This window comes from Mesoplodon densirostris, chromosome 14, assembly GCF_025265405.1.
Source record: "Mesoplodon densirostris isolate mMesDen1 chromosome 14, mMesDen1 primary haplotype, whole genome shotgun sequence".
Taxonomy (NCBI): Eukaryota; Metazoa; Chordata; class Mammalia; order Artiodactyla; family Ziphiidae; genus Mesoplodon; species Mesoplodon densirostris.
In genome coordinates this window covers 76,947,391-76,959,728 of record NC_082674.1, presented here as the reverse complement: position 1 = coordinate 76,959,728, position 12,338 = coordinate 76,947,391, and positions in this window count along the sequence as shown.

Sequence of the window (12,338 nt, the reverse complement as noted above, 5' to 3'; positions counted from 1 at the left end):
AAGTTTGTACCTTTTGATCACCTTCATCCAACTTATAAAATCTTACAGTTTTATTTATTTATTATTATTTTTTGGCTGCACTGGGTGTTCTTTTCTGCACGTGGGCTTTCTCTAGTTGCGGCGAGCAGGGGCTACTCTTCGTTGCGGTGCGCGGGCTTCTCATTTTGGTGGCTTCTCTTGTTGCATAACACGGGCTCTAGTCGCACAGTCTTCAGCAGTTGTCGGCACGTGGGCTCAGTAGTTGTGGCTCGCAGGCTGTAGAGCACAGGCTCAGTAGTTATGGTGCACTGATTAGTTGCTCTGCGACATGCGGGATCTTCCTGGACCAGGGCTCGAATCCGTGTCTCCTGCATTGGCAGGCTGATTCTTAACCACTGCACCACCTGGGGTGTCCTGAAGTTTTATAATTTTAAAGCCCTAAACTTTTATTTTTTAAAAAAAGAACAAAATTTGGTAGACTTGATCAATATCACAGCATATGGGGAAGATCTTCACGACCGGAAGGTTGTGAGGGAGCCAGACGTGAGGCTGTGTGGACAAAGGAGCAGCAAAGGCCCTGAGGTGTCAAACAAGGAAGCACACCAACAATTCCGTATCTTTTTGTTGACAGAGTTGTTTTTCACATGACTTGTGGAATTTTCTAGATGAGATCCTCTCCATTATGTCGATGAGAAAATTGCAGCCCAAAGAGGCAAGGGACTCACCCAAGGGGCCCCAAGAGTGAGGGGTAGAGCAGGGGTTCTCACCCTTGGCCTCTGACCCCACCTACTGTTGTTCGTTTTGCTACATTGCTCCTTCGGGGGAACTGGAGTCCTCCTCCTGGAATGTTTACATGAGGAAAAGATGTAATGCCACGTCATTTCAGAGGGGGCTGGTCTTCACATTCAAGGGTGACATGAACCCTAAATGAAGAGGCAGTTTTTCTTACTCTCCCATGGAAATATCTATGTCACATCTTAACATTTCCACTTCATGTTCCAAGACCTGTCGTTAACTTTTCATGATCTGTGAGTGGATTTTCCATTTTGTGTATTTTTCTGAAGGACCTGAGGCTCTTTGCTTTTTGTGGCAAGACAGGTTTTAAAAATCCTCAGGAGGAGAAGGAAAGTTGGCCATAAAAGATCTCAAAAGTGGGAGAAGGTTTCACCGTTGGCTCATCTGAGCATGGCACATGTATCCCTGATGCCAAAAACTCAGCCTCTGTGCACTGGTGCTGAATTGAATCTCGGAGACAGAGTTTTGGGTGAAGTAGAAAAGTATAGCTTTATTTCTTTGCCAGGCAAAGGGGGTCACAGGAGGCTCATGCCCTGAAAAACTGTGTGCTGCAACCCAGGAGGGATTTGGTGAGGAGTTTTATAGCAATGGTTCAAGGGTGGTTTGCTGATAAGGATCGTGATGTGTGCAGGGCCTGCATTCCTTTAATCTGGGCTCAGGTGGTCTCCTGATGCGCTTCTCTGATTCTCAACGAATGAATAATGCTTCATCAAGTACTTAATATGTTCCTTTGTTGGGGATTTTAGTTCTGTAGAAGAGCTCAAAGATACTGTTATGTGTATCACTTGAGGTGGAGCCAGGACCCTAGCCCAAGCCTGCACCATTGTTTCTTTTCTTTTCTTTTTTTTTTTTTTTAACATCTTTATTGGAGTACAATTGCTTTACAATGGTGTGTTAGTTTCTGCTTTATAACAAAGTGAATCAGTTATACATATACATATGTTCCCATATCTCCTCCCTCTTGCATCTCCTGCCCACCCTCCCTATCCCACCCCTCTAGTTGGTCACAAAGCACGGAGCTGATCTCCCTGTGCTATGCAGCTGCTTCCCACTAGCTATCTATTTTACATTTGGTAGTGTATATATGTCCATGCCACTCTCTCGCTTTGTCCCAGCTTACCCTTCCCCCTCCCCGTATCCTCAAGTCCATTCTCTAGTAGGTCTGTGTCTTTATTCCTGTCTTACCCCTAGGTTCTTCATGACATTTTTTTTCTTAAATTCCATATATATGTGTTAGCATACAGTATTTGTCTTTCTCTTTCTGACTTACTTCACTCTGTATGACTTCTTGGCTGCTCCTCCCTTGTCTCTGCATCCCCTCCCTTCCCTGATTAGCAACTGTTCGAATCTGCCCTTTGGAACTCAGGGAAGGTCATGGAGGCTGGAGTTTATTCCCTATAAACAAGAAACACGGGACACAGAAAGGATTCCGTGCCCAGGAGTCCCACAGGCTCCTGCTTGGTTTCACCCCCAACCAAGAGAGTTGGATGCAGAATCCATGCCCCACTCCAAAATAACCATGTGTTCCACATGTATGAAATTTACAAGTAGTTGCACAGGAATAGCAGAGCTTGTGAAATTATAATATCGAAGAGTAACGAGCGGTAAAGAGGAACGATGAACTCACAGTCTAGGGGCCATGTTTTCAAGTCTCCATTGAGACTGAGTTTGTTTTCTGTGATCTGTCACATTTTCTGCTGGTCAATGTTTCCCTTTGGGGAGCCTGGCCAATGAAAAGTCACGCAGAAAACAGTCACTCCCAGAAATGCCAGAAAAGCAGGGCAGGCAAATGCCCTCGTTTTCCAAGGAGCAGACTGTGTAAACCAGAAGAGGGTACTTCTTATGTTATCTTTGGCAAAACTCTCAGATGAGTTAGCAAATAGTGACTGGAGATAAAGTAAAACTTGGTTCAAAGGTCAACCTTTGCACCAACTCAGGTTACATTCCACTCTCCACCTTAGCAAAGCAGGGCAGACCCCAAAGCAAGCAGCAGACAGCAAAAACAACCTCAAGATTTCCCTGAATAGAGACCCATGGGATCTGGGGCCGATTGCAATTCTCCTCACTTGCAAATGTGCTGGGGCAATTGGCTACCCATGGAAGAAAGACTAAAGTAGTAAAAGAAAAGATAGGACAACAAGTTTATGACCTTGGAGTTAGAGAGGGCACGGCCTCAAGCAAACACAAATCACAAAGGCAAACAGAGAAAGAGTGATGTCAGCCTTTATCAAAATGTGAAACTTCTGATTCAAAATCAGAAATCACTAGAAGCTGAGATAAAAGAAAAGCCACAGAGTGGGAGAAGATATTTGTAATATATTATATATAGATGTGTGTATGTATGTGTATTTACGCATATGTGTGTATACATATACAGATATATCTACATATATGCAGAAATGTATACACATACACATAAAGGCTGGATTATTATCCAGACTCTATTAGGAACTCCTATCAATCCGTAAGAAAAAAGACCACACCATCAACCCAATAGAAAAATAGATAAAAAGATGACCACCCAGTTCATAAAGTGGGAGGGTCCGAAGGGACTCTTGCTTTATCTCTATGGTGCAAATTATGTCCAGTGAGAGCTTATTCTTATATAAATTTTACAAAGAAAAATAAAGAAGAAAATTACCTGAAGATGAACCCAAGCAATGGGATGTATTAGTTTGCCAACACGTAGGAAGGGAGCACTTAATCTATAAGATATGAGCCCTCTGGTGTGAAGCTGGGCAACTACAGGGCAGCAAAGGCCAGAGCTGGACCCAAACAGGACAGAGCGGCAGCAGGCAACAGGGCTGCAAAAGGGAGGCCCAGCCCCTCGCAGCTCTGTGCCTGGTAGCCTGTGCGGGCCTTGGCTAGGCCCTGGGTGCTGGGAAGGATGGACTCCAAGTTTAATACCCTCTGACCACCATTCTACCATTAATGCTCTAATGCTCCATTACAGATATGCAAGTCTTAAAAGGACTTAAAAGAATTTTCACCCCCTTCCAATGCACAATTTAAAAACTACATTTGAATTATTGATGTTGAAGTTGCATTTAGAGACAGGCTAGAATGAGCTAAGTGACCTCAGTTTTCAGGCTGAAAACAGTGCATCAGCTGTAATATTTGTCTTGCCCTCTTTCTTTATTTGATTTTTTTTTTTTTTTTTTTTTTTTTTGTCCATTCACTCATTCCTTCTGTTCTTTAGCAAAGAGTTGTGTGGACCTTCCAAGCACCAAGTGCTGTGCTGGTTTCCAGGAGACCATGGCCACCCTCTCCCTGAATTCAGGGCTCTGCAGAGTGGAGGGTCCCAGCCAGGAATGCGAGGGATGTTGGAAAAATGACACTGGTGGACTTAGGGGTCTTCCTTGCGGGGGGTGGGGGGGTGGCGCTGGGTGCCCTAGAGGACCCAGAGCAGCTGTCAGGGTCCATACCACGCAGGCCTGGGGATCCGGGCAAAAGCAAACTCTGATCCCTAACCAAGCCAGGTAACTTCAAAGGCTCAGGTCTCCGGTGGAAGGAAATGAACATTCTCATGTGGTTTGTGCTGGGACCACACTAAGATGGTTCATTTCGATTGGATGTACACCTCACAACTGTGTGCTGTGTCATTTCTGGTATCAAAACAGCCATTTCACGTGCTTCGTGGACACGTGGGGTCTTGCTCTCGTGCTAATCATGCCGATGGATTCGGGAGCAGGGAACGAGCAGATTTAGTGACTGAGCAGGGATTTTGGTTCTTTTTTCTTCTAAGATGAACAGATACGGAATTCGCTCTGCTTCTCAAGAGAGTATGTGCCTCCATCCACACTTGTGGTAAGTGTTATTATGCCTTAAAAAGAAGAGAAAAATCCTTAGAACATCTTAAGCCTTCAGCTTCTATTACGGGCTCCATCAGGTTGGACCCGCAGGCTTCGGGAGTAAGAACTGTGATCCCCCTCCGGCTCCCATGTCATTCCACTCACCTCCTTGACACCCTCCGTCTCCCTGTCTCTCGAGGGCTCGATTGGAGAGACACACTTTACATTTTATGGGAGATCTTTTATAAAGGAGGCCCCATGAGACAACCGTCCTGCCAACCCCCAAATCTTGGCAATGGGCCGGAGAGACGCATCCACCAATGTACTGGGTGTGCTACGAGGCAGCAATGATTCCTCCTGGTGGCCAGGCTGCCTTTGTGATGGGATTCAGCCATTACTAGGAGTAAGCTCATCGACCACTCTGAAAAAAAAATAAAAATGAGAATCACATTCAAAATCCAATTTGGGCTTCCCTACATATATATTTTTTTTTTTTAAGATTTTTTTTTGATGTGGACCATTTTTAAAGTTTTTATTGAATTTGTTACAATATTGCTTCTGTTTTATATTTTTGGTTTTTTGGCCCCGAGGCATGTGGGATCTCTGTTCCCCAACCAGGGATCGAACCTGCACCCCCTGCATTGGAAGGCGAAGTCTTAACCACAGGACCTCTAGGGAAGTCCCTCCCTATATTTTTAAAATGTAGAAATGTGTGGATCTTACCCTCTCCTTCCTTTTCTCACGTATAGGAGGTTGGGCTCCTGGGCGCTCTCTTGTCAGTAAAGCCTGTGCACCATGGCCTCCCCTGTTCTCGGGAGCCTGGGGACCTGGGCTGCATCAGACGCAGAGCAGGGTTTTGACTGATCCTCTTGTTTGCATCCTGGATCTCAACACCCTGCCACAGAGGGTGTCACTTTAGTTTCCCTGCCTTCACCTGAGGTCACTTAGCCTCTGAAGTCAAGTGTGCCCCTGCCCTGCGTGCTCTGAGCTTCCCTCACTCTCCGCTATCTCTCTCCCCTTGATCCTCAGAACACCATCTCTTTGATTCTCAGTAATCCAGGACTTCCCGCTCTGATGGTAGCACTGATGCCATTATAAACCCATCCTCCTGCTCATCCACCTAAAACATTCGGATGGTTCCCTCCCCTTGTCCCTTCCAACCCATATTCTTCCCTGCGGGGCATCCTCAGACATACATTACGTGCTCCCTTGACTCTTCTGTGCTGAAGGAGGGTCCAGAGGCTGGGCTGGGGGAGGGGTTTCCAGGGGCCCAAGGAAGGCTCCTCAGAGGAGCTGGGTCACATTGGGGTCTGACAGAAGCAGAAATGTAGGCAAGCAAAAAGGTTGAGGGGGTGTGTTCTGAGCGGGATGGAGGGCCAGCCCCTTGGAGGATGGAGCCAAGATGCTTGGAGTGGTTGGTAGGTGCAGGGCAGGGCAGCAGCAAGAAAAAGCTTCGAGAAGAACAGGAGGAAGAGCTGCAGGCTACGGGGGGGCCTTGAAAGCTGGGCTGGGCGGCTGGCACCCTCTCTAGTGGGTGGTGGGTACCTCAGAGGGCCCCCAGCAGGAATCCCTTTCACTCTGATTGGTGATTCATTTTTCTTCCAACTTTGGGAATAAAAATCGTCCAGTCAACTGCTCCTCTACAACAAGCTTTGTCATATTCTTGAAGCATCTGTGCCACCTGCCTTTTCCTGGCCTTGATTAGCCTCTAGCCTTTCTATGAAAGCTTAGTTTCTCAACCCCGCCAGTGACCAGGGTGACCTAGCTTGGCATCTGGGCCACCCAGTCCTGTCCCAGCCAAAGCTGGTGTGGGGTTGGGGAGTGTCTCTGTTGTGTGCATTTTAGCCAGCTGAGCTCAGGACTTTCCTGCATGATCAGAATATTCTAGCTCAGGAGGGCAGGGTTGGTGCCAGAGCCTGGGAGGTCAGGGGATCCAGGATCATGAGAGCTTTCTGCTTCCTCCTCTTTTGGTTCCCGATGAGCCACTACAGACTGGCTGAACACTTCAGAACAAACAATATAACTTAATTTTTTATTTCAAACACAGCTTGAATTTTATCCAGTTTTCAGGTGACCCAAGGGGATACATTCCCCTAATCCTACACCTGATAGTCAGAATTGAGAAATCACCCTGCCTTGGAACACAGGAACTTTTCTTTTGTAACTCCTGTCTCTTCTCCTCAATGCCTGGTTTTCTGTTTGGGAGTCTCCGGGGGTGATGGTGCCTCCAGATAAAAGTTGTAATGAGAGAGGGGCGGAGGGGTCTGGGGAAAAGGCAGGGCAGAGAGTAAACAGACCTTCTCCAATCCAACGTCTAGACTGCAGGGCACTCAGTAGGTCTGCAGAGTGACTCTGACTGCCTATGAATGCTCTCTATTCAGGAGTCCAGGCTTTTGTTTAAGGCTGGGCTACATTCTGAAGAGCAGAGAACTGGCTGAACTGGTCTGGCCACTCAGCAGAGGTGAATACTTCCCCCTGGGGCCAGGACTCAGGTGAATGAAGTCATCGATATTTTTGGGGCAATTCTAATCTGTGATTAACTTTTATCTCTGCTGTGAAATAACAGCCTCCTTTTCAGCCTGCTAACAATAAATAAAACTGGCTGCCTGGAGGGGTCTGTTTCCTGCTAGGCTCAGACCACGGGGGCAGCTCTAAACAGAGGCAGACTTGAGAAGGCTGATGGGGCACCCCTGGGGAGACCTTGGAGTGAAGGAGGGCTGGGTGTGAAGGGGGGACAGGAGCCCTCCTAGTCCTGGCCTTTGTTATGCCACTACACCCAGCTGTCCTGACCTGATTTCAAACTCAGCTTACCCAAAGCAGACAGGTCACTTTCTCCTGTCCTCTCTCCTTGTTTAACCAGGAAGCCTTGATAGAACTATTTAGTAATTTTTGAGTCCTGTCTCATTCAGTCTTGTATTGAATCCCTCAGTGAGCACAGGGACACGTCGGAAGGCCTTCCACTGGCCGCTCTCTCCTCCCCAGGCCCTCACCTTTGCAGGAGCCTTTTAATTTCTCAGCCCATATCAGATCTCAGACAAAAAGAAGCCAGGGTTGTTTTTCTAAAAGACATGTTTGTTCCTGTCATTACTCTGTCTAAAATTCCTACTGTTGGGACCCTGGAGCCTGGCACTCAAGACCCTTCATGGTCCAACCGAGAACCCTGGGTTCTCAAACTCAAGACCATGGGGAATGTCATAGGTGAATCAAGCAGATGAAACCCAGGGCATTTTTTGGTCTCTATTTTGTTTATTCAATTTTGATGAGGACAAAATACCAGAAATAGTTTACTTTCCTCTTCACTCTGTAGTAAAACAACACAGCTAGCAAGGTGTGACCATTCGCACACGGCCTCACTGCTGGGGAGAGAGTAGAGAGTGGTGGGGACTAGGGTTAAGACTAGGACAAGGTCAGCAAGTTGTCCAGTGAACAAATCTTAAGGAGGCACTCACTCTCAGGGCTTTGCAAGTACAGGGTTGGCACCTGCAAGTGAGTGCATCCTTAAATTTTGCTCCTTGGGCCTCACTTCCCTCACCTTAGTCCATCCCTAGTGAGGATAGTGGTAAAATGGAAAGTGGATCCACCCAAAGGGATGGCTGATAATCAGCTTCAGGTAGTTGTTGCCAAAAGGCAACATGGTGGTCCCACTGCTGTCTGCAGGCACAGAGCAGGTGCTCAGTGATGTCATATGACAATGTAGACTTTAGAAATAGAATTTTGGAGCCAGGTGAGTCTTGAATTAGCATCATTCTTTATTCAAGGAATAATTATTAAGAGTCAGCAGCTCAGCTGCTCTCAGCCCAGGGAGCACTGGCTGCTTCAAGAGAGAGTAAGTTTTACTGGTATTGCAGGTATAGTTCCCTCATGATTTCAGGACCCTGACAAACTCTTCTTCATGGCGCTTCACTCTAGGACTCATTATGTAACAGAGTAAGAGGAAGGCAGGAAAGAAGAAAAAAATAATTTTTTAAAAAGCACACGAAATGTGTAATAACAAAACAATAATTACAGTAGCTATAAATAGGCTTAAACTCATCTACCAAGAGAGCAGTTAGCAGATTGGATTTCTCTAAAGAGTCCCATTATATCCTGCTTCCAAGATACCGTCTAAGACAAAACCACACAGAAAGCCTATTTAAAATAGAGGGACAGAAAAGTATACACTAGGTCACTGCTAGCAATAAGAGACAAATTAGAAGAAGAGAAACCACATAATAATCAAGGCATCAGATCAGAAGCCATCTTAGTTCTAAATGGATACTCATCTAATGTATACACACCTCAAAATATAGTAAGCAAATTTACAGAATTACAAGTCAAAGATTTTGACTCATCTAACTTCACCAGGAATTAATAAAGCAAGCAGCTGAAAAAAATTAGGATATAAAGGATTTAGAAAATAAAATGAATGGACATTATTTCATGTATGTGTGTGTGTGTATAAAAGTCTGCAACCAAAGAAAAATCGTCATCATTTTTTTGGAGATACATAGATCATTTGAAAATTTGACCACATGCTAGGTCACAAAGAAAGACTGAACAAATGTCTAGAGTTCACCAAAGTCACACAGATTATATTCTCTAAACACAAACCAATTAAATTATAAATCAATACTAAAAACATAGTCTCAAACTCGTATGTGTGGGAACTCAAATTATTCATAGGTTAAGGAGAAAATTACAAATGAAATTTCCTTGGGATAGACTGACAATAAAAGTATTGCGTATCAGAATTAAACAATTTGGCAACTGAAAGTATACTTAGAAGCAAATAAATAAATTTACTTTTAAAACATAAGAGATTTAAAGTAATTGAGGTGAGTGTTCAAAATAGAAATGATAGGGGACTTCCTTAATGTGATCAAAGATATCTTCCCATCAACGTCAGGAGCAAAGACAAGGATGTCCATTATCAGTAGCCCAGAAGCCTCACTGAGGGCACTAAAGCAAGTAAAAGAAATAAGAAAAATAAGAATTGACCAAAAAAGAAGCAAAAATGTCCTTATTTGCAGAAAATATAATAATCTACATAGAAAATTCAAGAGAATTTCCAAATAAGTTAATCAAATGGAAAGAGAATTCAGCAAATATGCTAGATGTAATATCTATACACAACAATTAGTACTATTTTATGCAGTAGTTAAACCAATTAGAAAGTATACCAGGAAGAAAATTTCATTTATACTAGCAACTAAAGCTATAAGATATTTCTGCATGCATCTAACAAAAGATGTGCAAGTTTTTTTGGTTTGGGGAGGCTTTTTTAAAAAAAAACTTTGAAGTACTGCTAAAGAAAATGAAAAAATATTAAAAAGTGGAGTGATTTATCATGTTCTTGAATGGAAAACTAGACTTTAACAAAGATGTCAATCATCCCCTAATTATTCTCTAAATTCAATACAATTTTGTCCAAAATCACAAAGGGTATTTTTCGTAAAATTCAAAAAGATGATAACCATCAAGAGTAATTTAAAGGTATGATAATGCAGATAGTGAAATATTGGTACAGAGAGAGCATATAGATCAATAGAAGAATAGAACACTCAGAAACTGACCTATGCATATGGAAATTTGATTTATGACAGAAGGATCATTACAGATTAGTTTAAAAAAAAAAGGGACAGGTGAGCTCATTCAATAAATAACCTGGGAGTAATAGGTTATCCCTATAAGAATAAGTTAGTTACTTACATCACAACACATGCAAAAATAAATCCTATGTTTATTAAATACCTAAGTGTAAAAAGCCACTACTTTAAACAATTTAGAAGAAAATAGAAAGACTATCTTTAGGAACTCAGAGGAAGAAATTATTTTCTCAAACTAGTTACAAGAAGACAAACATTAATGCAAAAAGTAATAGACTACTTAGAATAAGCAGAACTACATTAATTTTTTTAAAAACATTGTTTATAAAAAAGGTTAAATGTCAAGTCAGATACAGATGCTTGCAATGCAGTCATGTAACTGACAAAGGGTCAGAATCCAGAACACCTACAAATCACGGAGAAAAAAAATGGCTCAATAAAAATAATGGGCAAAGATGAGGACAAGTCTCAGATGAGGCAAGCCAAATGTCAAACGAATTTTCTTTTTCTTTTTTTTTTTTTTGCGGTACGCGAGCCTCTCACTGCTGTGGCCTCTCCTGTTGTGGAGCACAGGCTCCGGACGTGCAGGCTCAGCGGCCACAGCTCACGGGCCCAGCCGCTCCACGGCATGTGGGATCTTCCCGGACTGGGGCACGAACCCATGTCCCCTGCATCGGCAGGTGGACTCTCAACCACTGCACCACCAGGGAAGCCCTCAAACGAATTTTGACCAGATGGTCAACATCATTAGTAAACAGACAAATGCGAACTCAAGCAACAAAGAGACACCATCTCTGTGTTCGGGTTCTCCAGAAACAGAGCCAATAGGATGTGCATATGTATGGAAAGAGGTTTATTTTAAGGGGTTGGCTCATTGATTATGGAGGCTGGCAAGTCCAAAATTTGTGGGGTGGACCAGCAGTCTGGAGACCCAGGGAGAAGCTGATGCTGCAGTTCAAGTCTGAAGAGCTGATGTTGCAGGTGAAGTCTGAAGAGCAGATTGCTGGAGAATCCCTTCTTGCTTGGGGAAGTCAGCCTTTTGGTCTATTCAGGCCTTCAGTCGATTGCATGAAACTCATCCACATTATGGAAGGCAATCTGCTTTACTCAAAGTCCACCATTTAAAATATAAACATCGAGAAACACCCACCCAGAAACATCCAGAATAGGCCCAACCAAACTGACACATAAAATGAACCATCACAACCTCTTATGCATCAGATTGGCCAAAGTGTTTGTGTGCCAGTACCAAGTGTTGGCATGAACAGGGAGCGCTGGGAATTTATTCTGTGCTGATGATGTAGAGTGGGACCATCTCTTTGGAGGGTGGGGATCCACAATGGGAAATTCACACACATGCATAAATATTCATAGCAGCCTTTTCTGTGACACCAGTGAAAAGCTGAAACGGAACTGGAAAATCATCAATAAGAAATAGATAAATTCAAAGTGATACTTTCATACAATAGAATATTATACAGCAGTTAAAATAAACAAGTGAAAGCAACTCATACCTTCATGGGTGAACCTAAAGACAATGGTGAAGGACAGAACCTAGTTTCCCAAGGATATATACCGTAGGGTAGATTTCCATAAAATTTAAAAACGTGCAAAACAATACTATGCAATATTTATGGACAAACACTCTAGGGAAATCTAAAAACCATGCTTGAGATTAATATACACTAAATTCATGGTCGTGCTGTCTCTGAGAAAGAGGGATGGGCAATGGGATCAAGGAGGCCATCAGCTGTGGCTATAATGTTTACCTACTAATTTTTTTAAGGGTTGAAACAAATGTGGCAAAATATTGACTTAATGAAGCCATGGGGGTGCATGGATATTTGTCATATTCTTCTCTCCACTTGTTCATGTATTTGAAATATTTCCCCAAGAGAAGTGTACAGAGGGTTCTGTGTGTCTGGTGAGATGTTCCAGTAAAGATAAGTGTACAGGAGTAGAAGATATTGGAAAAGTGCCCCAAATGCCAGGCTGTGACCCTGGGGTGTTCCTGCATGCTGGTGGCAATCCGTACAGACCAGCAGTATTGCAGGAGCCCAAGGAGGAGCAAAACACAGAGGTGACAGGTGCAATAACCGCCCTGTGGTACACTGAGTCTGGGCACGAAGCACGGTGGAAACCCAGAGGCTGGTGACCCTACAAAGATAAGAGTGCAACGGAAGGGGTG